General features: G+C 41.6%; 1 long non-coding RNA gene across 1 annotated transcript in view; it reads left to right on the top strand.

Moving 5' to 3' along the window:
* The window catches only part of LOC116375816 (uncharacterized), a 30,295-nt gene extending 8,095 nt beyond the window's left edge, over window positions 1-22,200 (top strand). The window contains exon 3 of the long non-coding RNA XR_004211211.1: window positions 21,818-22,200. This is a non-coding gene — a long non-coding RNA (uncharacterized LOC116375816). The remainder of the gene's footprint in view (window positions 1-21,817) is intronic.
* Window positions 22,201-23,891: the final 1,691 nt, after the last annotated feature.

Raw genomic sequence — 23,891 nt, 5'->3', positions numbered from 1 at the left:
GTGTCATGGAGGGCATATAGTTTGCCCCCGGTGATGCGTTGTGCAGACCGCACCACCCTCTGGAGAGCCTTGCGTTCGAGGGCGGTGCAGTTGTTGTACCAAGCGGTGATACAGTCCGAAAGGATGCTCTCAATTGTGCATCTGTAGAGGTTTGTGAGGGTTTTAGGTGACAAGGTTGAAGAGGCGCTGTTGCGCCTTCTTCACCACGCTCTCTGTGTGGGTGGACCATTTCGGTTTGCCCATGATGTGTTACGCCGAGAAATAAACAGGAGAGAATAGCATGCCAGTCCCTGACACAAAAGGGACCATAGCTTGCTGGTTCCTGCCAGGTATAAAACACAGTGGAGAGAAACACTGGTGTAGAAAGTGCAGTATGACATCGGTCCATTCAGCGTTCCAGCCAGAGAAAGCTCGAGCTAAGTGGAGTACATACATCATGTCCAGGTTCTACCGTGTTATAGTGCTTGTGTCCTAAATGGCACCCTATACCCTATATAATGCATTTATTTTGACCCGGGCCCATAGGGGTCTGCTGTAACGTAATGCACTATGTAGTGAATCGGGTGCCATTTGGGATACAGCCACAGTGTCTTACTACAAACGACTTCAGCACAGATCAGTCAATAAATCTACCCAAAGCGCACTTAATGAAGGCCTCCGCTCCAGCCACAGAGATTTACATACAAGTTATCACACTTCAGAAGCCTGAGTCGATGCCGTTATCTACTTTCATTTTATTTCGGCTGACTCAGAGGGCACTTTTTTATCCATGCTAGTGCTACAGGCCAAGTACATCAATTTCATATTACAGTGGAGACACACCATGAAAACATTTAAATGGGATATTTACCTTCTCTCAATACAGCAATAACCGTTTATGTTGATATATTTTCTCCAATATGATCTAAAGGGAAGAAGCCTGATTAGCAGATATTGAATTAACCCTTTTTGATAGCACTTGCACCAACCGAAAATATACATTTTTGTAGATCTGTGATTTTTTTTTAAGGAGAACATAAGAACCAGAAGTACAGTAGATGCATTTTTGTCCCTTTGGTACAGACTGGTACTGTATCCCAATGTCTGCGGGTTATGGCCTACCAGAGATGGTAGTTATACTGAATAATACATCATACAGTGCATTCAGAAAGTATTCAAACCACTTCACTTTTTCAAACTTTTCTTACGTTACAACCTTATTCTAAAATGGACACTAGCGTTCAAATTGTTTGGGGACACTTACAAATGTCCTTGTTTTTGTAAGAAAAGCACATTTTTTGTCCATTAAAATAACATCAAATTGATCGGAAATGCAGTGTTGACATTGTTAACGTTGTAAATGACTATTGTAGTTGGAAATGAATGATTTTTTATGGAATATCTACATAATGGGTACAGAGGTCCATTATCAGCAACCATCCCTCCTGTGTTCCAATGGCACGTTGTGTTAGCTAATCCAAGTTCATAATTTTAAAAGGATAATTGATCATTAGAAAACCCTTTTGAAATTATGTTAGCACAGCTGAAAACTGTTGTTCTGATTAAAGGAGCAATAAAACTGGCCTTCTTTAGACTTGTTGGGTATCTGGAGCATCAGCATTTGTGGGTTCGATTACAAGCTCAAAATGGCCAGAAACAAAGACCTTTCTTCTGAAACTCGTCAGTCTATTCTTGTTCTGAGAAATGAAGGCTATTCCATTTGAGAAATTGACAAGAAACTGAAGATCTGGCAGAAAGCTGTGTACTTCTCCCTTCACAGAACAGCGCAAACAGTCTCTAACCAGAATAGAAAGAGGAGTAGGAGGCCCCGGTGCACAACGGAGCAAGAGGACAATACATTAGAGTGTCTAGATTGAGAAACAGGCGACAAGTCCTCAAGTACTCAACTGGAAGCTTCATTAAATAGTACCCGCAAAACACCAGTCTCAACGTCAACAGTGAAGAGGTGACTCCAGGATGCTGGCCTTCTAGGCAGAGATGCTAAGGAAAAGACATATCTCAGACTGGCCAATAAAAATAAAATATTAAGATGGGCAAAAGAACACAGACACTGGACAGAGGAACTCTGCCTAGAGCCAGCATCCCCGAGTTGCCTTTTCACTGTTGACATTGAGGCTGGTGTTATATGGGTACTATTTATTGAAGCTTGCCAGTGGAGGACTTGGATTAGCTAACACAACGTGCCATTGGAACACAGGAGTGATGGTTGCTGATAATGTAGATATTCCATAAAAAAATCTGCCATTTCCAGCTACAATAGTAATTTACAACATTAACAATGTCTACACTGTATTTCTGATGTTATTTTAATGGACAAAAAAATTTGCTTTTTTTTTCAAAAACAAGGACATTTTGAATGGTAGTGTATTAAATAAAAAAAATAAAAAATCCTTATCAATCTACACACAATACCCCATAACAGGTTTATAGAAGTCTTTGCAAAATGTATAAATAAAAAAATCCTTATTTGCATAAGTATTCAGATCCTTTGCTATGAGACTCGAAATTGTCACGATCGTCGTTGGAAGCATACTCCGACCAAAGCGCAGCGTGATCTGGGTTCCACATATTTATTGAAGTGGAACTTAGAACAAGACAAAATAAAGAAACGTAAATGAAGTGTTCAAAGGCAACAACACAAAAACAAGATCCCACAAAACACAGTGGGGAAATGGCTGCCTAAATATGATCCCCAATCAGAGACAACAGTAAACAGCTGCCTCTGATTGGGAACCATGCCAGGCCAACATAGAAATCAACAACCTAGATAGGAACACCCCCCCTAGTCACACCCCGACCCAACCAAAATAGAGAATAAAAAGGCTCTCGATGGTTAGGGCGTGACAGAAATTGAGCTCAGGTGCCTCCTGTTTCCATTGATCATCCTTGAGATGTTCCTACATCCTTATTGGAGTCCACCTGTGATGAATTCAATTCATTAGACATGATTTGGAAAGGCACACACCTGTCCATATAAGGTCCCAGAGTTGACAGTGCATGTCAGAGCAAAAGCCAAGCCATGAGGTCGAAGGAATTGTCCATAGAGCTCCGAGACAGGATTGTGTCGAGGCACAGATCTGGGGTAGGGTACCAAAAAATGCAGCATTGAAGGTCCCCAAGAACACAGTGGCCTCCATAATTCTTAAATGGAAGAAGTTTTGGAACCACCAAGACTCTTCCTAGAGCTGGCCGCAGGACCAAACTGAGAAGGGCCTTGGTCAGGGAGGTGACTAAGAACCCAATGGTCACTCTGACAGAGCTCCAGAGTTTCTCTGTGGAGATTGGAGAACCTTCCAGAAAGACAAGCATCTCTGCAGCACTCCACCAATCAGGCCTGTATGGTAGAGGACTCTCAGACCATAAGAAACAGGATTCTCTGGTCTGATGAAACCAAAATTTAACTCTTTGGCCTGAATGCCAAGCTTCACGTCTGGAGAAAACCTGGTTTTCTTGCACCATCCATACCTACATGTACATACTACCTCAATTAGCCTCGCTACTGTATATAGCCTTCACTACTGTTTTATTACTGTCTTTTTAATGTTGTTTTTTAATTCTTTACTTATCTATTGTTCAAAAGTGCACTGTTGGTTAGGTCCTGTAAGTAAGCATTTCACTGTAAGGTCTACACCTGTTGTTTTTGGTGCACGTGACAAATAAACTTTGATTTGATTTGATCCCTACGGTGAAGCATGGTGGTTGCAGCATCATGCGGTGGGGATGTTTTTCTGCAGCAGGGACAGGGAGACAAGTCAGGATCAAAGCAAAGATGAACGGAGCAAAGTACAGAAAGATCCTTGATGAAAACCTGCTCCAGAGCGCTCAAGACCTCAGAATGGGTCGAAGGTTCACCTTCCAACAGGATAACGACCCTTAGCACACAACCAAGACAACGCAGGAGTGGCTTCGGAACAAGTCTCTGAATGATCTTGAGTGTCCCAGCCAGAGCCCAGACTTGAACCCAATCGAATATCTCTAAAGCGACCTGAAAATAGCTGTGCAGCAACGCTCCCCATCCAACTTGACAGAGCTTAAGAGGATCTGTAGAGAAGAATGGGAGAAACTCCCCAAATACAGGTGTGCCAAGCTTGTAGCGTCATACCCATGAAGATTTGAGGCTGTAATCGCTGCCAAAGGTGTTTCAAAAAAGTACTGAGTAAAGGGTCTGAATACTTATGTAAATGTAATATTAGAGTTTTTTTTTTTTATATACATTTGCATAAATGTCTATAACCTATTTTTGCTTTCTCGTTATGGGGTATTGTGTGTAGATTGATGAGAGAAAACAATTGAATCCATTTTAGAACAAGGCTGTAACGTAACAAAATGTGGAAAGAGTGAAGGGGTCTGAATACTTTCCGAATGCACTGTGTGCGTCACCCCATAAACGTGATGTACATAGAAGCGCACAACGTTCATTTTGCCAAGTACAATCCTTTTAGTGACTGAGGGCGAATGCCGGTGTCACGTCCACATACAGTATATACTGTAGTACCACCCATCCTGCCTCTCAATCATTGGGGGTAATCACCGGAGTATATAGTCTTCTTTCTACCCTGCTGCCTGTTAGCTACCTGCCTTTACCACGGAGTCGAGCTGGGCTAGTCAACTCAGATGGGAGGGAAGGAAGGAGGGAGGGATGGAGGGAGGAAAGGAGGGAGGGCTTTGTGATCTCCCATCAACCGCTCAGGAGAGCGAAGCAGCAGCCTCCCGCTGCATTAAGATTGATGACACCCTCCGGAAGAAACAAAAGATGTGGCGTCTGCGAGGTACGGGCTTATGAAACCTGATAGACTCGTCTCTTAATAAACATCACTGATATGTCAGCCACTACACGCTGTGGTTCCACCAGGAGAGCTGCTGCTGCCTGCCTGCTTGCTTCGTGGAGCAGAGAGAGAGAGAGAGAGAGATTTATTTTTATCCATAAAAAAAAAATCTTAAGTTAACATGCAAATGCCATTTAATTTATGGTCATTTATTTATTTGAAATGCTCCATAAATGGCCATAAATTAAATAGCATTTGCATGTTAATAACTTGATTGGCGCAACTGACAAATAAATAATTGGCGAAAATGAACGAAAGAGCACACCGTAGAAAATGGGACATTTTGAATAATTTCCACGGGCAGAAGGTTACCTGGAAACCAAGCAACACTGGAACATATAAGGGCAGTTTTTCACCCTGAGCTCACCATCTTTATGGACTGTCTACTATTTACAATATTCTGTAGTTACACACAGAAAGTGTTGTATCTGTCACAATTCTATCTCCCTGAGTCTGCCTCAATACTATATAATGCTAGTTAAAGCCACCCGGGTGTGAAATAGTGTTTGGAAATAAATGAAACCGACCAGGAAAGTGAGAACGGGGGAATATTGCCATGTCAAGCTGACAGACAGGCAGTGAAAATGGAACAAGAGCTATCATCTTAAGGAAAACCGGATTAAATAAGAACCTACGACCGTCGGTGCATCTCCGGCCCTGATATTGACAAGCCACTGGCGGGGGTCATTTTTCATTGTCTCATCAAGACCAAGCATTATGGGAGATCAATCTCGCCTCTCTCATCTCTATTCCTGCATCAGATAGGCCCCTGGTAGCCTGCCGGTGTAGAGTGGCTTGGTGATGCTACTCTTATTATGCCTGGCGGAGATTCAGTCAAAGTTTTAGACACAGTGGAGTGGAGAGATTGGTACCTGGCTGTCTCAGTTGTGGATTCCTTGGAGTGAGTGCATGTAGTATGTGATGGATCCTGAGGGTCTCTGTCCAAGCCTAGACCAGTCCAGTTGATCTCCATGCAGTGTTGCTCCTTGGATCTACCGCAGTGGTGGCTGGTGGCACTTCAAATGAGGAGGACGGGCTCATAGTATGTGTTTGATACATCGCCATTCACTCCATTCTATTCATCATTATGAGCCAACCTCCCCTCACCAGCTTCCTCTGATCTGCAGTACAAGTATCCTAAATCATCACAAACATACTCCGAAGCAGAGGAGACCTACAGATAAGATTTACAACTTGCATTGCGAGACAATTTTAATGTAATTATATTTTAATATAACAAAGCACTACAGGGCCAAGCCATCTGACAGAGTTGTGAATCGTTTAAGAAAATGAAGAACAACATGGAAATCCAGACTTACCCAGGTGTTGCCTTCATCCATTCTGAACCTTTCTGAACCATGAGAAAATAAACCAACCACAGCATAGTCAGCACCTTCACTCTATGCCGATTTAACCAGCACAGCACACCTCGTTACGCAACCCTAACAAAACAAAAGCCTCCATTTGTACTTTGGCCAGTGGGAATAAGAGCATGGAAGCAGTTCGGCTAACAGTAATTACTACATTAAATCATATATCATGGCTCTAACATTGAGAACTTGTATATCTTTAAGGGTCGTTAATTTTACAAGTCCACCGTTAACCTGGGGTGAGGTGAAGCGATGAAGTAGTGATGGCAAGCCGATATAAAACAAACGGTAGCAGACGATATGGAGAGAGAGAGACAAAATCCAAGTAACTGGATTTACTAAAACTAACTGAGAATTGAATGTATATATTTTTCCCTTTTGACATGTTCGTAAAAAGTTACAGTAGTTGGTTGCTGTTGAGGTCTTGCTTTTGGCCCTGTTGCTCCACTATATACGTATAGGAGGGTACTATAATTACATAATTATAACCTATTTCTGCAGAAAATGACAGTTTGAAAAAAACAAATTGCAATATCAGCTCCCCTCCATGTGAATGTGAACACAACATGCTTCTTGGTTCCATCTGAAACATAAACAAACCACTACCCTAACTCGTCTCCACCAGTGAGCTCCACAACCCAGCTCTTCCCCAGAGCGCCTGCCCTGACTGCGTCCCAAATAGCACCATAAAATGTACTATAGTGCACTACTTTTGACGAGGTCCCATAGGGAGCCATTTGGGAAGTAGCCCGACTGCAGTACAGAACCCAGTGGTATAAACCTTATAGCCCCACAGGGAGTTAGCCATGGAGCTTTGGCTCAGCCTGTTGATTGCACTTTGCCCGATCATTTCCTTGAACCTCTGCAGAATGTCACATTCGAGGAGGTTTCTGTTCGTCTCGCCAGAGCAGTACAAAGCTAGTTTTCACTTAGCACTCTGTTAAGAACCCCAAGTCGAACCACGATCAAAGAGGAACGATCTTGTCACTCGCCCCAACTTCCAAGTTGGAATGTCATCATTCATCTTTGTCTCATGGGAGGGGGAAAAAAATATTTGTACATTTTGTTTGGACTGCGTGGCCTGCCCAGCCTACCATATTAAACTAATAAAGAAAAACTATACATATAGCCTCTCTAAATCAATTACCTGTTCATCAAGCATACACTATGCCAATGTTTAACTAACTCTTTACTTAATTGTCCATGGCTAACAAATGCTTATTTTCTTAATTACATTTCATAATTTTTTTCTGGCATAAATCAAAGCCAAGCCAGAGACAGCCTCTTGCGTATCTCTAGACCAGCTACATGTGATCTATTAGTTTGTAAAAAATGCATTCCATTGTTATCGATGAACATCATTTTCCACCGTTCTTTGAAAACGCTTCTAAAACAGCAAAAGCATGAAGAGATTTGTTCACCATACTAGCTGACAATAAAAAGCAACCCCCGCCTGTCCTTTCTGAGCTTATTCTGTGAGCTGCATTGGTCGGTTTGTGAGGATTACGGTGTTTGACTAGCTAGCAGGGACCCCTGCTTGCCGTGACCAACAACGCAAGGGAGTCGGTTTCTGACTACAAATAAACATCAGTCTGGCTGGTCGGGTCCCAGTGCTCCGGCCTCAGCACCGTCAGCTACAGGAGCGCATTAATCACAGCTGGACTGGGCTGAGGTGGGGGCTGGGAGCTGTGGGTTAGGGCTGGCGCTGAGATTGGGCAAAGGCAGAGCACAGGAAAACAGCCTGAACCAGCTGCTGATGATGCACACACACACAGAGATGCACAGTCACATAAGCACACATATTCGTAAACTGTACACACACACACACACAGAGTGATGCACGAATGCACACAAACAGACACGTACGAACACACACACACATACACACACAAAAACACACACGTGGCTAGTCTTAATCCCCTTTCAACGGCTGAACTCTGATAGACACTCCATGCAGAGAGAGAAGAGGAAGAGAGAGAAAAGGAAAGAGAGGAAGAGAGAGAGAGATAGAAAAGAAAGAGTAAAGAAAAGAGATAGGAGGGGGGAAAGAGAGGGAGCAACATATGAAATCAATAGTGTCAAAAGCAGAATTGACTACGGCTTGTTCAATAACTTGTTTTGTTTTCAGTTGCCAGCTCACCATTGCATTTGTGATCATAATGTGAGTGTATTCAGTCAACCCACATCTGGATATTGTACCTAAGTATAGGGCTACATGCTACATACTATAGGGCTACATACTACATACTATAGGGCTACATGCTACATACTATAGGGCTACATGCTACATACTATAGGGCTACATACTACATACTATAGGGCTACATGCTACATACTATAGGGCTACATACTACATACTATAGGGCTACATGCTACATACTATAGGGCTACATGCTACATACTATAGGGCTACATACTACATACTATAGGGCTACATGCTACATACTATAGGGCTACATACTACATACTATAGGGCTACATGCTACATACTATAGGGCTACATGCTACATACTATAGGGCTACATGCTACATACTATAGGGCTACATGCTACATACTATAGGGCTACATGCTACATACTATAGGGCTACATACTACATACTATAGGGCTACATGCTACATACTATAGGGCTACATGCTACATACTATAGGGCTACATGCTACATACTATAGGGCTACATGCTACATACTATAGGGCTACATGCTACATACTATAGGGCTACATACTATAGGGCTACATGCTACATACTATAGGGCTACATGCTACATACTATAGGGCTACATGCTACATACTATAGGGCTACATACTACATACTATAGGGCTACATGCTACATACTATAGGGCTACATGCTACATACTATAGGGCTACATGCTACATACTATAGGGCTACATGCTACATACTATAGGGCTACATGCTACATACTATAGGGCTACATACTACATACTATAGGGCTACATGCTACATACTATAGGGCTACATGCTACATACTATAGGGCTACATGCTACAGGATTCCCCTCTTTTTGTTTACCTAAATATGAACCAAAATCCCTTATAATTCTGTGAAGGCTTTCCTACCACCTGGCAGAGGTGAAAATAAAGCCTTATGAACAATATGCAGTGATAATAAGACAGTGCCAGTGTGTTAGATTATAACGTATCCTGAACTCATGGATGTGAGAGAACAATTCTACTTTGCAACTTGATTCAGATGTACGTGTTAAAATGTCTGCATATACCGCATCCATTATTCATTAAATTTAATAAATTAATTCAGATACAACATCAGGGAAATGGAAATATTAAATTTAGTTTGTTTATTATAGCCTATACTTTTCATCGTTTTGTGCTAACTCTCATGATAATACATTCATGCTTATAAATCTGTTAATAGTCAATGCCTTTGTAATTGTAATCAAATTTGATATCAAATGAATATTTGATTCTAAATCACAATAACGTAAAAGCAAGCACGCACCAAATGAAAAGATAAATCCTGATGTGCAAAATTGACAGCTTCATAGAGAGAATCTATTTTTCAAAAGATGTCAACCTAGTTGTACTTTATTTGCAGTATTGAGATCATGTAGAAGGTATTATGGTTTTTTGGGGAACAAAAAAAAACGTCACCTGAAGAACTTGGCCTGCTGTTCCTCTGTTTATGTCCCCTGTCCAAGGCGATGTGGTTTCAAGACGTGGAGGGAGATCCACTGATCACCTCGCTCGGTTATACTGCCCCCTGGCGGAATGAAAGCGAAAACGAACGTCGACAGTGGACTACATTAGTGCAAGATTATAAAACTAAGAACATGTAATTGTAATTTATAAAGTGTACTATTATAACGTCGATTAATACTTCAGTTAGCAAATGTTTAGAAACATAAACATTTGTATTATCTGGATTTGACACCACCTACAATCTGTGTAGTGAATATTCTGATAGGTCTATCTCTGGGAATGTTTTAAAAACGCCAGCATTAATCTTTGCAATGTGCACAAACAGCAAATCTCTATCAAACTGCTGAATATTCCGGTTTCAGAACGCAGTGTGAGCAAATTAAAAGAGCTGACCTCAACTGCTGCTTCGCTGGATTTATATCTGACCGTCACTGATTGATTGATATCTCTGTAACAAGTGTAAGAACCCAGACAGACAGAACTAAGACTCACCTGTCAAACGGACGATTATGGTTCGGCACACCTGATAAAATAAAAGTTCAGCATTTCTGAGCGCTTTTATTACCATGAATGCACTAGATTTGTCATATTTTTCTAAAAGTGAAATATGTTATATTTTATATGAAAAAGTTACTGTTATGGATAATCCCATTATTATTAAGTAACTGTTTTCTATAACCAAATGAATAAATTAAATGTCACACAATCAATATGTTCCTGTGTTTTCTTTGTAGGCTACATTATGCTATGGTCTCATGAGTCATGACCTACAAACGCGTTTTAGTGATTAAATTTAAATTAAATGGTTATAACGATACATTAATTAGCCTAGTCAAGGATTCTTCCCTCATAGCTCCCCTATTATTAACATCGGCAATACAAGCCATTTCATTTAATTGATATTGTGAAAGAAGATCATAAAATCTACCTAAATCAAATAAAAATGGTTAATTGGCAGAGTTATTACATTCCGGAGTCTATCATTAAGAATTATATTCAATGAAACCTCCCTTTCTCGTAATTTATTTTCTGAGGCCGGTAATTGAATTTGTAATAGGAAACGCAGTTTTTGAAATGACCTTTTTGCAATAATGCTTCGTTAATTGAAAGTAAATCTTTTTTTTTCTATCACTGGGTGTTAAACGATTTTCTAACTATGCTGGTCTTAGAATCAGATCTTTTCAGAGTAAAGAACAGCTCTGCACCATTGGGTTGTTCCACCTTAAAAAAACAAGAAAGAGGATTTTGACACCTACCATCTCAGATAGTTCTGAAACCGTTTCTGTTGTTACAAACATATAGAATTAGCCTTCCTGCAACATTATATTTGTTGAAATATAATCAGATCTCTGTGAAATGAAGCAATTGGCCAAATTGGTGGGTGTCATGGCTTGCTGAAATGATATGGAACGACCCCATTAACACGACCTTTTCAGTTAAACTGTGACATTGACAATCTCTGTAACATTGACAAACTGACAATTCAATATAGTCAACATTATTATTATTATTGTTACTTTTACTATTATTACTGATAATAATATTTAGGAGGGAAAAACTTAATGAATAGTTGAAGAGTTAATTTCGAAAACACTATATCCACAATTTTTTCACATTTGTTTGTTTAATCAGAAATGATTGCTTATGGGTACCTTCATGTGTGTAAAATATTACTGTTCTCAGATTTGTTATTAATCGATTTAAGATATGTATGAAAATGTGTTTTTATGCAAAATGCTATACAGTATATTAGTATGCATTGTTTAGCTGGAATGGAATGTCCATATCCTGTATACACTTTATATACAAAACACATGCTCTTTCCATGACATAGACTGACCAGGTGACAGCTATGATGCCTAAATTTATGTTAAATCCACTTCAGTCAGTGTAGATGAAGGGGAGGAGAAGCCTTGAGACAACGAAGACATGGATTGTGTGTGTGTGCCATTCAGAGGGTGAATGGGCAAGAAAAAAGATTTAAATGACTTTGAACAGGTATGGTAGTAGGTGCCAGGCGCACTGGTTTGTGTCAAGAACTGCAACACTGCTGGATTGTTCCCGCTCAACAGTTTCATTTGTATATCAAGAATGGTCCACCACCCAAAGGAGATCCAGCCAACTTGACACAACCGTGGGAAGCATTGGAGTCAACATGGGCCAGCATTCCTGTGGAACGATTTTCATACCATGTCCGACAAATGTTCATTGTTGGACATAAAAGATTGTAAAAACATCAGGAAATCAACTCCAAGTGATTTTAACTTTGGAAATCTGTTCCCAAGTATTCCCACGCATGATAGAGAGAGAGAGAGAGAGACGTGATCGCATACTAATATAAGCAAGGTTTGAAAATATTATGTTTTAGTCAAATATTATATCTGTTTGGGCTACTTGCAGTCTACAAATGATTTGTAATTATGTTCCGGCCCCCTGACCGTCTGCTCAAGAAAAATAAAATAAGAACAAATGTTTTAAATTTTGTAATTTTTTTTTATCAGGCTTGCGGCTAAATCTAGTTGATGAACATGCTAAACATTTTAAAGATTTGTTGTCGTTGTTGCAGTATGTAAACTTAACATGAAGAACAGGAATGACATATACTCTCACGAGTGGCCAATAAGACCTACCTGAAAGCCACACCCCTAATAAGCCACGCGTCCTGGAAATAACCTTAGGATTACATTAACAAAGACCCAGCTGCTGAGTCAACCCAGCATGAAAGTAAAAAATAACCAATTGATGGTAAATTAACCTGTTTGGGTAATCCCAACATGTTGGGTTATTCACACAACCCAACTGGCTGGGTCAAAATAACCCAGCATGTGTTCTGTCCAATATTTACCCAGTGCTGGGTAATCAATAACCAAAATTGGTTTGTTTTTAACCCACCATTCTTTTGAATGTGAACAAGTTGAGGAGACTAAACTTCTTGGTGTCACTTTAGATTGTAAATTGTCATGGTCAATGCATATTCATTCAATGGTAAAGATGGGGAGAGGTCTGTGTGTGATAAGGAGAAACTCAGCATTTTTAACACCACAGTCGACCAAACAAGTCCTGCAGGCTCTAGCTTTATTGAATCTTGACTACTGCCCAGTGATACGGTCAAGTGCTGCAAAGAAGGGTCTAGAAAAGCTGCTGCTGGCCCAGAACAGATCAGCATGCCTTGCCTTTTAATGTACACAGGGGGCTAATGTCAACAGTATGCATGTCAGTCTCTCTTGGCTCAAAGTAGAGGAGAGATTGACTGCATGACATTTTGAATTATTACTGTGTTGAAAATTCCAAATTGTCTGTATAATCAATAATCAAGCTCTGACAGACATACTTACCCCACCAGACATGCCATCGGGGGTCTAATCACAGTCCCCAAATCCAGAATGAATTCAAGTCAACGCACAGTATTATATAGAGCCATGATCACATGGAACTGCCAATGACTGCTGCCAACGACTGGATGAATTGCAAAAATCGCAGAAGCTGGAGACTCATATCTCCCTCACTAACTTTAAACATCAGCTATCAGAGCAGCTAACCAATCGCTGTAGCTGTACATAGTCCATCTGTAAATAGCCCATCCAATCTACCTACCTCATCCCCATATTGTTTTTATTTACTGTTCTGCTCTTTCATCATCTGCTCATCTATCACTCCAGTGTTAACTTGCTAAATTGTAATTACTTCCCTACTATGGCCTATTTATTACCTTACCTCCTCACTCCATTTGCACACACTGTATATAGACTTTCTTTTTTCTATTGACTGTACCCTTGTTTACTCCATGTGTAACTCTGTGTTGTTGTTTGTGTCGCACTGCTTTGCTTTATCTTGGCCAGGTTGCAGATGTAAATGAGAACTTGTTCTCAACTAGCCTACCTGGTTAAATAAAGGTGAAATATATATATATATATATTTTTTTTTAAAGAATGGCCTTCAATCTCAAATTACAGCTTTAAAAAACATCACAAATAAAACAACCCTTACAGCACAGCGCCTCTCCCCTAACTGACCTAATTAACAAAAAATGCACATGTACAGTTGAAGTTGGAAGTTTACATACACCTAGGATGGAGTCATTAAAACCCGTTTTTCAACCACTCCACACATTTCTTGTTAACAAACTACAGTTTTGGCAAGTCAGTAATTTTTCCTACAATTGTTTACAGACAGATTATTTCACTTATTCACTATCACATAAATCCAGTGGGTCAGAAGTTGACTGTGCCTTTAAACAGCTTGGAAAATTCCAGAAAATTATGTCATGGCTTTAGAAGCTTCCGGCGCCGACAGAGATGGCCGCCTCGCCTCGCGTTCGTAGGAAACGATGCAGTGTTTTTTTTTTTACGTGTTATTTCTTACATTGATACCCCAGGTAATCTTAGGTTTCATTACATACAGTCGGGAGGAACTACTGAATATCAGAGCAATGTCAACTCACCATCATTACGACCAGGAATATGACTTTCCCGAAGCGGACCCTGGGTTCTGCCTTCCACCCAGGACAATGGATTGGATCCCAGCCGACGACCCAAAACAACGACGTTGTAAAAGAGGCAAACGAAGCGTTCTTCTGGTCAGGTTCCGGAGATGGGCACATCACGCACCGCTCCCTAGCATACTACTCGCCAATGTCCAGTCTCTTGACAACAAGGTTGATGAAATCCGAGCAAGGGTAGCATTCCAGAGAGACATCAGAGACTGTAACGTTCTTTGCTTCACGGAAACATGGCTCACTCGAGAGACGCTAACGGAGTCGATGCAGCCAGCTGGTTTCTCCATGCATAGCGCCGACAGAAACAACCGTCTTTTTGGTAAGAAGAGGGGCAGGGGGGTATGCCTTATGATTAACGAGACGTGGTGTGATCATAACAACATACAGGAACTCAAGTCCTTCTGTTCACCTGACTTAGAATTCCTCACAATAAAATGTTGACCGCATTATCTACCAAGGGAATTCTCTTTGATTATAATCACAGCCGTATATATTACCCCCCAAGCAGACACATCGATGGCCCTGAACAAACTTTATTTGACTCTATGCAAACTGGAAACCACATATCCTGAGGCTGCATTCATTGTAGCTGGGGATTTTAACAAGGCTAATCTGAAAACAAGACTCCCTAAACTGTATCAGCATATCCATTGTGCTACCAGGGCTGGTAAAACCCTGGATCGTTGCTATTCTAACTTCCGCGACGCATATAAGGCCCTCCCCCGCCCTCCTTTCGGAAAAGCTGACCACGATTCCATTTGGTTGCTTCCAGCCAAAACTAAAGTCCGTGTTGCCCAGCAACAGCCCCAAAACATCACTGCTCTAGAGGAGATCTGCATGGAGGAATGGGCCAAAATACCAGCAACAGTGTGTGAAAACCTTGTGAAGACTTACAGAAAACGTTTGACCTCTGTCATTGCCAACAACGGGTAGATAACAAAGTATTGAGATAAACTTTTGTTATTGACCAAATACTTATTTTCCACCATAATTTGCAAATAAATTCATTAAAAATCCTACAACGTGATTTTCTTTTTTTTCTCATTTTGTCTGTCATAGTTGAAGTGTACCTATGATAAAAATTACAGGCCTCTCTCATCTTTTTAAGTGGGAGAACTTGCACAATTGGTGGCTGACTAAATACTTTTTTGCCCCACTGTATATACTGTACTCGATACCATCTACTGCATCTTGCCTATGCCGTTCTGTACCATCACTCATTCATATATCTTTATGTACATATTCTTTATCCCTTTACACTTGTGTGTATAAGGTAGTAGTTTTGGAATTGTTAGGTTAGATTACTCATTGGTTATTACTGCATTGTCGGAACTAGAAGCACAAGCATTTCGCTACACTCGCATTAACATCTGCTAACCATGTGTATGTGACCAATAACATTTGATTTGATTTCTGATAGGCTAATTGACATCATTTGAGTCAATTGGAGGTGTACCTGTGGATGTATTTCAAGGCCTACCTTCAAACTCAGTGCCTCTTTGCTTGACATCATGGGAAAATCAAAAGAAATCAGACCTCAGAATTTTTTGGGGAGACCTCCACAAGTCTGGTTCATCCTTGGGAGCAATTTCCAAATGCCTGAAGGTACCACGTTCATCTGTACAAACATGCCGTCATACAGGAAGGACACGCATTCTGTCTCCTAGAAATGAACGTACTTTGGTATGAAAAGTGCAAATCAATCCCAGAACAACAGCAAAGGACCCTGTGAAGATGCTGGAGGAAACAGGTACAAAAGTATCTATGTCCACAGTAAAACGAGTCCTATATCGACATAACCTCCGCAAGGAATAAGCCACTGTTCCAAAACCGCCATAAAAAAGCCAGACTACGGTTTGCAACTGCACATGGGGACAAAGATCATACTTTTTGAGGAAATTACCTCTAGTCTGATGAAACAAAAAAAATAACTGTTTTGCCATAATGACCATCGTTATGTTTGGAGGAAAAAGGGGGAGGCTTGCAAGCCCGAAGAACACCATCGCAACTGTGAAGCACGGGGGTGACAGCATCATGCTGTGGGGGTGCTTTGCTGCAGGAGGGTCTGGTGCACTTAACAAAATAGATGGCGTCATGAGGGAGGAAAATGTTGTGGATATATTGAAGCAACACCTCAAGACATCAGTCAGAAAGTTATAGCTTGGTCACAAATGGGTCTTCCAAATGGACAATCATCAAATCAAATCAAATGCATTTATATAGCCCTTCGTACATCAGCTGATATCTCAAAGTGCTGTACAGAAACCCAGCCTAAAACCCCAAACAGCAAGCAATGCAGGTGTAGAAGCACGGTGGCTAGGAAAAACTCCCTAGAAAGGCCAAAACCTAGGAAGAAACCTAGAGAGGAACCAGGCTATGTGGGGTGGCCAGTCCTCTTCTGGCTGTGCCAGGTGGAGATTATAACAGAACATGGCCAAGATGTTCAAATGTTCATAAATGACCAGCATGGTCGTATAATAATAAGGCAGAACAGTTGAAACTGGAGCAGCAGCACGGTCAGATGGACTGGGGACAGCAAGGAGTCATCATGTCAGGTAGTCCTGGGGCATGGTCCTAGGGCTCAGGTCCTCCGAGAGAGAGAAAGAAAGAGAGAAGGAGAGAATTAGAGAACGCACAATTAGATTCACACAGGACACCGAATAGGACAGGAGAAGTACTCCAGATATAACAAACTGACCCCAGCCCCCCGACACATAAACTACTGCAGCATAAATACTGGAGGCTGAGACAGGAGGGGTCAGGAGACACTGTGGCCCCATCCGAGGACACCCCCGGACAGGGCCAAACAGGAAGGATATAACCCCACCCACTTTGCCAAAGCACAGCCCCCACACCACTAGAGGGATATCTTCAACCACCAACTTACCAGCCTGAGACAAGGCTGAGTATAGCCCACAAAGATCTCCGCCATGGCACAATCCAAGGGGGGGCGCCAACCCAGACAGGGTGACCACATCAGTGAATCAACCCACTCAGGTGACGCACCCCTTCCAGGGACGGCATGAGAGAGCCCCAGTAAGCCAGTGACTCAGCCCCTGTAATAGGGTTAGAGGCAGAGAATCCCAGTGGAAAGAGGGGAACCGGCCAGGCAGAGACAGCAAGGGCGGTGCGTTGCTCCAGAGCCTTTCCGTTCACCTTCCCACTCCTGGGCCAGACTACAGTCAATCATATGACCCACTGAAGAGATGAGTCTTCAGTAAAGACTTAAAGGTTGAGACCGAGTTTGCGTCTCTGACATGGGTAGGCAGACCGTTCCATAAAAATGGAGCTCTATAGGAGAAAGCCCTGCCTCCAGCTGTTTGCTTAGAAATTCTAGGGACAATTAGGAGGCCTGCGTCTTGTGACCGTAGCGTACGTGTAGGTATGTACGGCAGGGCCAAATCAGAGAGATAGGTAGGAGCAAGCCCATGTAATGCTTTGTAGGTTAGCAGTAAAACCTTGAAATCAGCCCTTGCTTTGACAGGAAGCCAGCGTAGAGAGGCTAGCACTGGAGTAATATGATCAAATTTTTGGGTTCTAGTCAGGATTCTAGCAGCCGTATTTAGCACCAACTGAAGTTTATTTAGTGCTTTATCCGGGTAGCCGGAAAGTAGAGCATTGCAGTAGTCTAACCTAGAAATGACAAAAGCATGGATTAATTTTTCTGCATCATTTTTGGACAGAAAGTTTCTGATTTTTGCAATGTTACGTAGATGGAAAAAAGCTGTCCTTGAAATGGTCTTGATATGTTCTTCAAAAGAGAGATCAGGGTCCAGAGTAACGCCGAGGTCCTTCACAGTTTTATTTGAGACGACTGTACAACCATTAAGATTAATTGTCAGATTCAACAGAAGATCTCTTTGTTTCTTGGGACCTAGAACAAGCATCTCTGTTTTGTCCGAGTTTAAAAGTAGAAAGTTTGCAGCCATCCACTTCCTTATGTCTGAAACACATGCTTCTAGCAAGGGCAATTTTGGGGCTTCACCATGTTTCATTGAAATGTACAGCTGTGTGTCATCCACATAGCAGTGAAAGTTAACATTATGTTTTCAAATAACATCCCCAAGAGGTAAAATATATAGTGAAAACAATAGTGGTCCTAAAACAGAACCTTGAGGAACACCGAAATGTACAGTTGATTTGTCAGAGGACAAACCATTCACAGAGACAAACTGATATATTTCCGACAGATAAGATCTAAACCAGGCCAGAACAATGACCCCAAACATATTTCCAAAGTTGTGGCAAAATGACTTAAGGACAACAAAGTCAAGGTATTGGAGTGGCCATTAAAAAGCCCTGATCCCAAACCAATAGAAAATGTGTGGGCAGAACAAAAAAAGACTCAGTACACCAGCTCTGTCAGGAGGAATGGGCCAAAATTCACCCATCTTATTGTGGGAAGATTGTGGAAGGCTACCCGAAATGTTTGACCCAAGTTAAGCAATTTAAAGGCAATGCTGCCAAATACTAATTGAGTTTATGTAAACTTCTGACCCTTCTGGGAATGTAATGAAATAAATAAATAAAAGCTGAAATCATTCTTTCAACTATTATTCTGACATTTCACATTCCTAAAATAAAGTGGTGATCCTAACTGACCTAAGACAGGGAATTTTTACTAGGATTAAATGTCAAGAATTGTATTTAAAAAAAACTGAGTTTGAATGTATTTGGCTGAGGTGTATGTAAACTTCCGACTTCAACTGCATCTGTACTGTATGCTTGTATGTAATTGTTCGTAGGAGCTTTTTGGGTTCTATTGTTCTTATTTTACATGTATGTAGTTCTGTATTTGTCTACTAATGTTCTGTATTATGTCATGTTTTATGTTTTGTGTGGACCCAAGGAAGAGTAGCTGCTGCTTCAGCAATAGCTAATGGGATCCTAATAAAATACTAAAATCATTGCACAGCACCAGGGACCTGAAATGGTCCCACCACACGACACCATGATGAAAAAGGAGGCTAAAGAAATTTGGCATGACCCCTAAGACCCTCACAAATTTCTACAGATGCACCATCGAGAGCATTCTGTCAGGCTGCATCACAGCCTGGTATGGCAACTGCACCACCCGCAACCACATGGCTCTCCAGAGGGTGATGCAGTCAGACCAACACATCACAGGGGGCACAATGCTTGCCCTCTAGGAAAACTACAGCACCCGGTGTCATAGGAAGGCCAAGAAGATCATCAAGGACCTCAGCCACCCGAGCCACAGGCTATTCACCCTTCTACCATCTAGCAGACGGAGACAGTACAGGTGCATCAAAGCCGGGACCGAGAGACTGAACAGCTTCTATCTCCATGCCATCAGACTGTTAAACAATCATCACTAGCCGTCCAGCCCCCGGCTGCCCCATGTATATAGAGATATTGAACACTGGTCACATTAACAATGTTTACATACCGTTTTACCTACTTTATACATATATACTGTATTCTAATCATTGCTCATCCTATATAACTACTGCTGTAAACACCTTTTCTATTCATATACTGTCCATACTGTCTATACACACCATTTATATACATTAAATGTATATTCCGGACTCTGACATTGCTCCTTCTGATATTGTCTGCTCATATATTTCTTAATTTCTATTTGTTTTACTTTTTGAACGATGTGTGTATTATTGTATTGCTAGATATAACTGCACTGTTGGAGCTAGAAACATAAGAATTTCGCTGCACCTGCAATAACATCTGCAAATCTGTTTACATGACCAATACAATTTTATTTCTTTACAAAAATGTTTTAGTTATTTGTAACATTTGACTGTGTAAAACCTAGAAGTACTACTTATGTCTCAGTCTAGAAGCGCAGACAAAGGATATCAATGATCTGGAAAGATTCTGTATAGAGGAATGGTCTAAGATCCCTACCAATGTGTGCTCCAATCTCATAAAACATTTTAGAAAAATAAATATAGCACAGTATTTGTATTGTTCATTTTAAACAGTCTTTTTTTGCTCATTTTTACCAAGGGATCCAATAATTGTGGACCCCACGTACATATGTATTTACAGCCAACATAGATATAGCAGTGTGAATCAAACAAAGCCAACATGTTCCACAACAATAGCATTAGTTGTTGGCTTCCCGTCGTCGACAGGGATCAGGATGATTTTTTTTAAAGAAAATAATAAGAGGATCCTTCTCATAAAGGTCTCATCAACCACAACAACATCTGACAAACAGTATACTTTTTTTTTTATTCCATTATTTTGTCGACGCAGACACGGAATTATCCCCAGATTTATGTCTCACCATTTGGCAACACAGAAATTCCTGCTGGCCGCTTCCTGTTCCAGAGCTGCAAAAAATAAAAGATCAAAAATAAATAAAATAAACACACACACACACACACAGGGGGGGGAGACAAGTTCCCTGGCCCGCTGCTCACCCTATTTCCTATACAGTGCACTAATTTTGACCAGGGCCCATAGGTACAATATAGGGGATAAGGTGTCGTTTGAGATGCACACCATGACTCGGGGAAGCTGAGTCTCTACAAGAGCCATATTTAGGCCCTAATAGGGTGGATGAGTTTTAGGAGTGGTCACTTGAGGTAGACTGGCTTTTACACCTGCCTTCCCTCTCTAGAATCAGGGTTTTATACAGTACTGCCTTTTGTACTGTTTCTACAATTCTCTATCACTTAAAGACTCAGGGCCAGTTTCCTAAGCCCAGTTTAAACCCTAGTCCTGATCTTAAAAGCATGTTAATCTCCTAGGCACACAAAGATGGAAATGGACAGGCTACAGAATCATATTTTCTAGGGAATTTCCTAGGTCCGTTCAGAATGGACTAGAGAAGACAGTATAACACACTACACATATTTTCTTCAGTAGTGGAACAAAGCTCTTACTCATTCTATTAGTATATTCTGGTCACGCTCTTGGGTCATAAAAGAGAAATTGAATGTGATGTTTTGAACGCACAAAGTATTTTGAAATACTTTTGAGGATGATATCAGATATGAGTTCCACATCATCCAGTAGCGTATTCACACTGTAATGAAATTAGCTTAAATAAACGGGGCCAAAATACAGCCCACAACGGATGATGTCAACTTGGGTCCCCGAGCTCAACTCTAAGAGGTACAGATATGTGACAGGGTCTGACCAACAGGGAATAATAACTAGAGGAAACACAGTCTGGATTACAGATCCCAGATCCAAGGCGGGAGTTGTTTGTTTCGGGAATCTGCCCTTGTATATATCACCCCTCTAAACATGAGATGTATTTACATGCAATGTGACAAGATTCTTCTATTCTTAACTTTTGCTCCTGTGGCTGTTGAGGGGAGGTGAGGGAGGAGGGGGGGGGGGGGTGATGGCGGTTGGTCGCCTGCTTGACAGAGCAGCGTCTGACATGGGCTTCCTTTCTTCTCTCCTCCCTCCTCCCTCCCATCCTCCTCTCTTCCTCCCTCTCCTCCTCTGCAGGGCTGGGTTGTGCCTGCGAGGAAACGTGCAGCCATCTGCCTGAGCCCTGCCGCTGTCCCTCCCTCCTTCCTTCCTTCTATCCTGACCGGCCGCAACACACTGACAACAAAACAACAAGCTAATTAGGGGTTTTACTGTGCTTATTACATATGCAACACAAGTGTTGAGGCTTAATCTGGCTTAGTGTCTCTGTGGTATGATGCGATTTACCCTGCAATTAAAAGCAATGTAGTATCTAAAAATGGTACGATGGTCTTCCTTCCTGCCCCAGCATGACACTGATTGAGGCCGACACTCGACAGACAACTGGAATGGCTGAGGGCCACCTGACTACTGAGGGCTGTAAGGAGGAGACCCATCCACTGGCCCCTGGCCTCCACAGCCCCTAGTTGGATCCAAAGTAAGAAAATAGTTCAGGATGGGTGCCAGACTGGAGATACGGCCCACAATTCTTCAGCCCTAATATTCAGATGGTAACACAAGGCCTCAACTTGCAGTACTCTTAGAAAAAAAGGTGCATAGTAGAACCATATAGGGTTTTTCACCATAGGGGAAGCCTTTTTGGTGCTAGGAAGAACCCTTTGGAAATGGTTCTACCTATAGTAGAACCCTCTATTGTTTTTTTCTATTGACAAAACATTACATATATCATAAGGCCTTTCTTTGAAGGCCTAGTTATACCCTAACATAGTGGTGTTATGAAACTCCTGGTTTACAGGCCGCATCAAGCCTGGAAGTCGCATTATGTTGGATTAGCAAAGTGATGTGTAATTCCTATTGGAATCCAGGCAAAGTGAGAACATACACAATTAGAACCTTTAATCACCCGCAACCTGCATTCAGAATGACTGCCAGAGTAGGGAAGATTGATTAATGGGATAACCATTAACGCTCTTGTCCAGAGTTCCATAATTGTTCATACTGGTCTCCCATGGGAATCAAACCCACAACCCTGGTATTGCAAGTGCCTTGCTCTACCAACTGAGCCACACAGGAACAATCATTTCACACTCAACTCTAGTTATTAACAACACCACTAGGGTTCTTTTACACCACTGAGAGAATACTAGAAATTACACTGGAACATCAACAGGTAAAACAGGCCAATTGGCTGTGCACCATACAATACACTGCTGGTTCACTCACACTCCCTTCGATTCTTCTACTGTCTGCTCCCCCCCCCAATTTTTTTTGAAAGACAGAAATCATGGCAAAGAATAATACGGTGCCAAACAAGATGGCTGATGTTTTACGTGCTCCTAACCGATTGTGTTTTTATGTTCGTTTTATTGCTTTGTTTGTAACTTATTTTTTTACTTATTTTGTACATAATCTTGCCGTTACTGTCTCTTACGAGCGAAAATAACTTCTGAACATCAGAACTGCGATTACTCACCATGAACTGACAGAAGCTATTTTTTCCTTTAACGAGTCCGACGAGCCCGATGTGAACGACATACTGCTTTCCCGGGAACAGGCCCAAATCCCCATCATTTGCGTGAAGAGACGACGGAGAAAAAGAGGATGGATATCGGGCTGCCTTCTGAGAATTTGTAGGCGATTGAATAAACCCCCCTGCCCTCTGTTCTACTAGCTAATGTGGAATCATTGGAAAATAAAATCGACGACCTACGAGAAAGGTTAAACTACCAACGGGACAAACTGTAATATCTTATGCTTCACGGAGTCGTGGCTGAACGATGACATTATCAACATACAGCTGGCTGGTTATACACTGTATCGGCAGCTTAGAACAGCGGTGTCTGAGAAGACAAGGGGTGGAGGACTATGCAAATATGTAAACAACAGCTGGTGCACAATATCTAAGGAAGTCTCGAGGTTTTGATTGCCTGAGGTAGAGTATATCATGATACTATCTACCTTGAGAGTGTTCATCTGTATTTTCGTAGCTGCCTACATACCACCACAGACCAATGCTGGCACTCAGACCACACTCAATGAGCTGTATTCCACCATAAGCAAACAGGAAAACGCTCACCCAGAGGTGGCACTCCCAGGGGCCAGGGACTTTAATAGAGGGGAACTTAAATCTGTTTTACCAAATTTCTAACAG

This window comes from Oncorhynchus kisutch, linkage group LG10, assembly GCF_002021735.2.
Source record: "Oncorhynchus kisutch isolate 150728-3 linkage group LG10, Okis_V2, whole genome shotgun sequence".
Lineage (NCBI taxonomy): Eukaryota > Metazoa > Chordata > Actinopteri > Salmoniformes > Salmonidae > Oncorhynchus > Oncorhynchus kisutch.
Note: the sequence above shows the minus strand (reverse complement) of the source record. Positions and strands in the feature narration are given on the sequence as shown.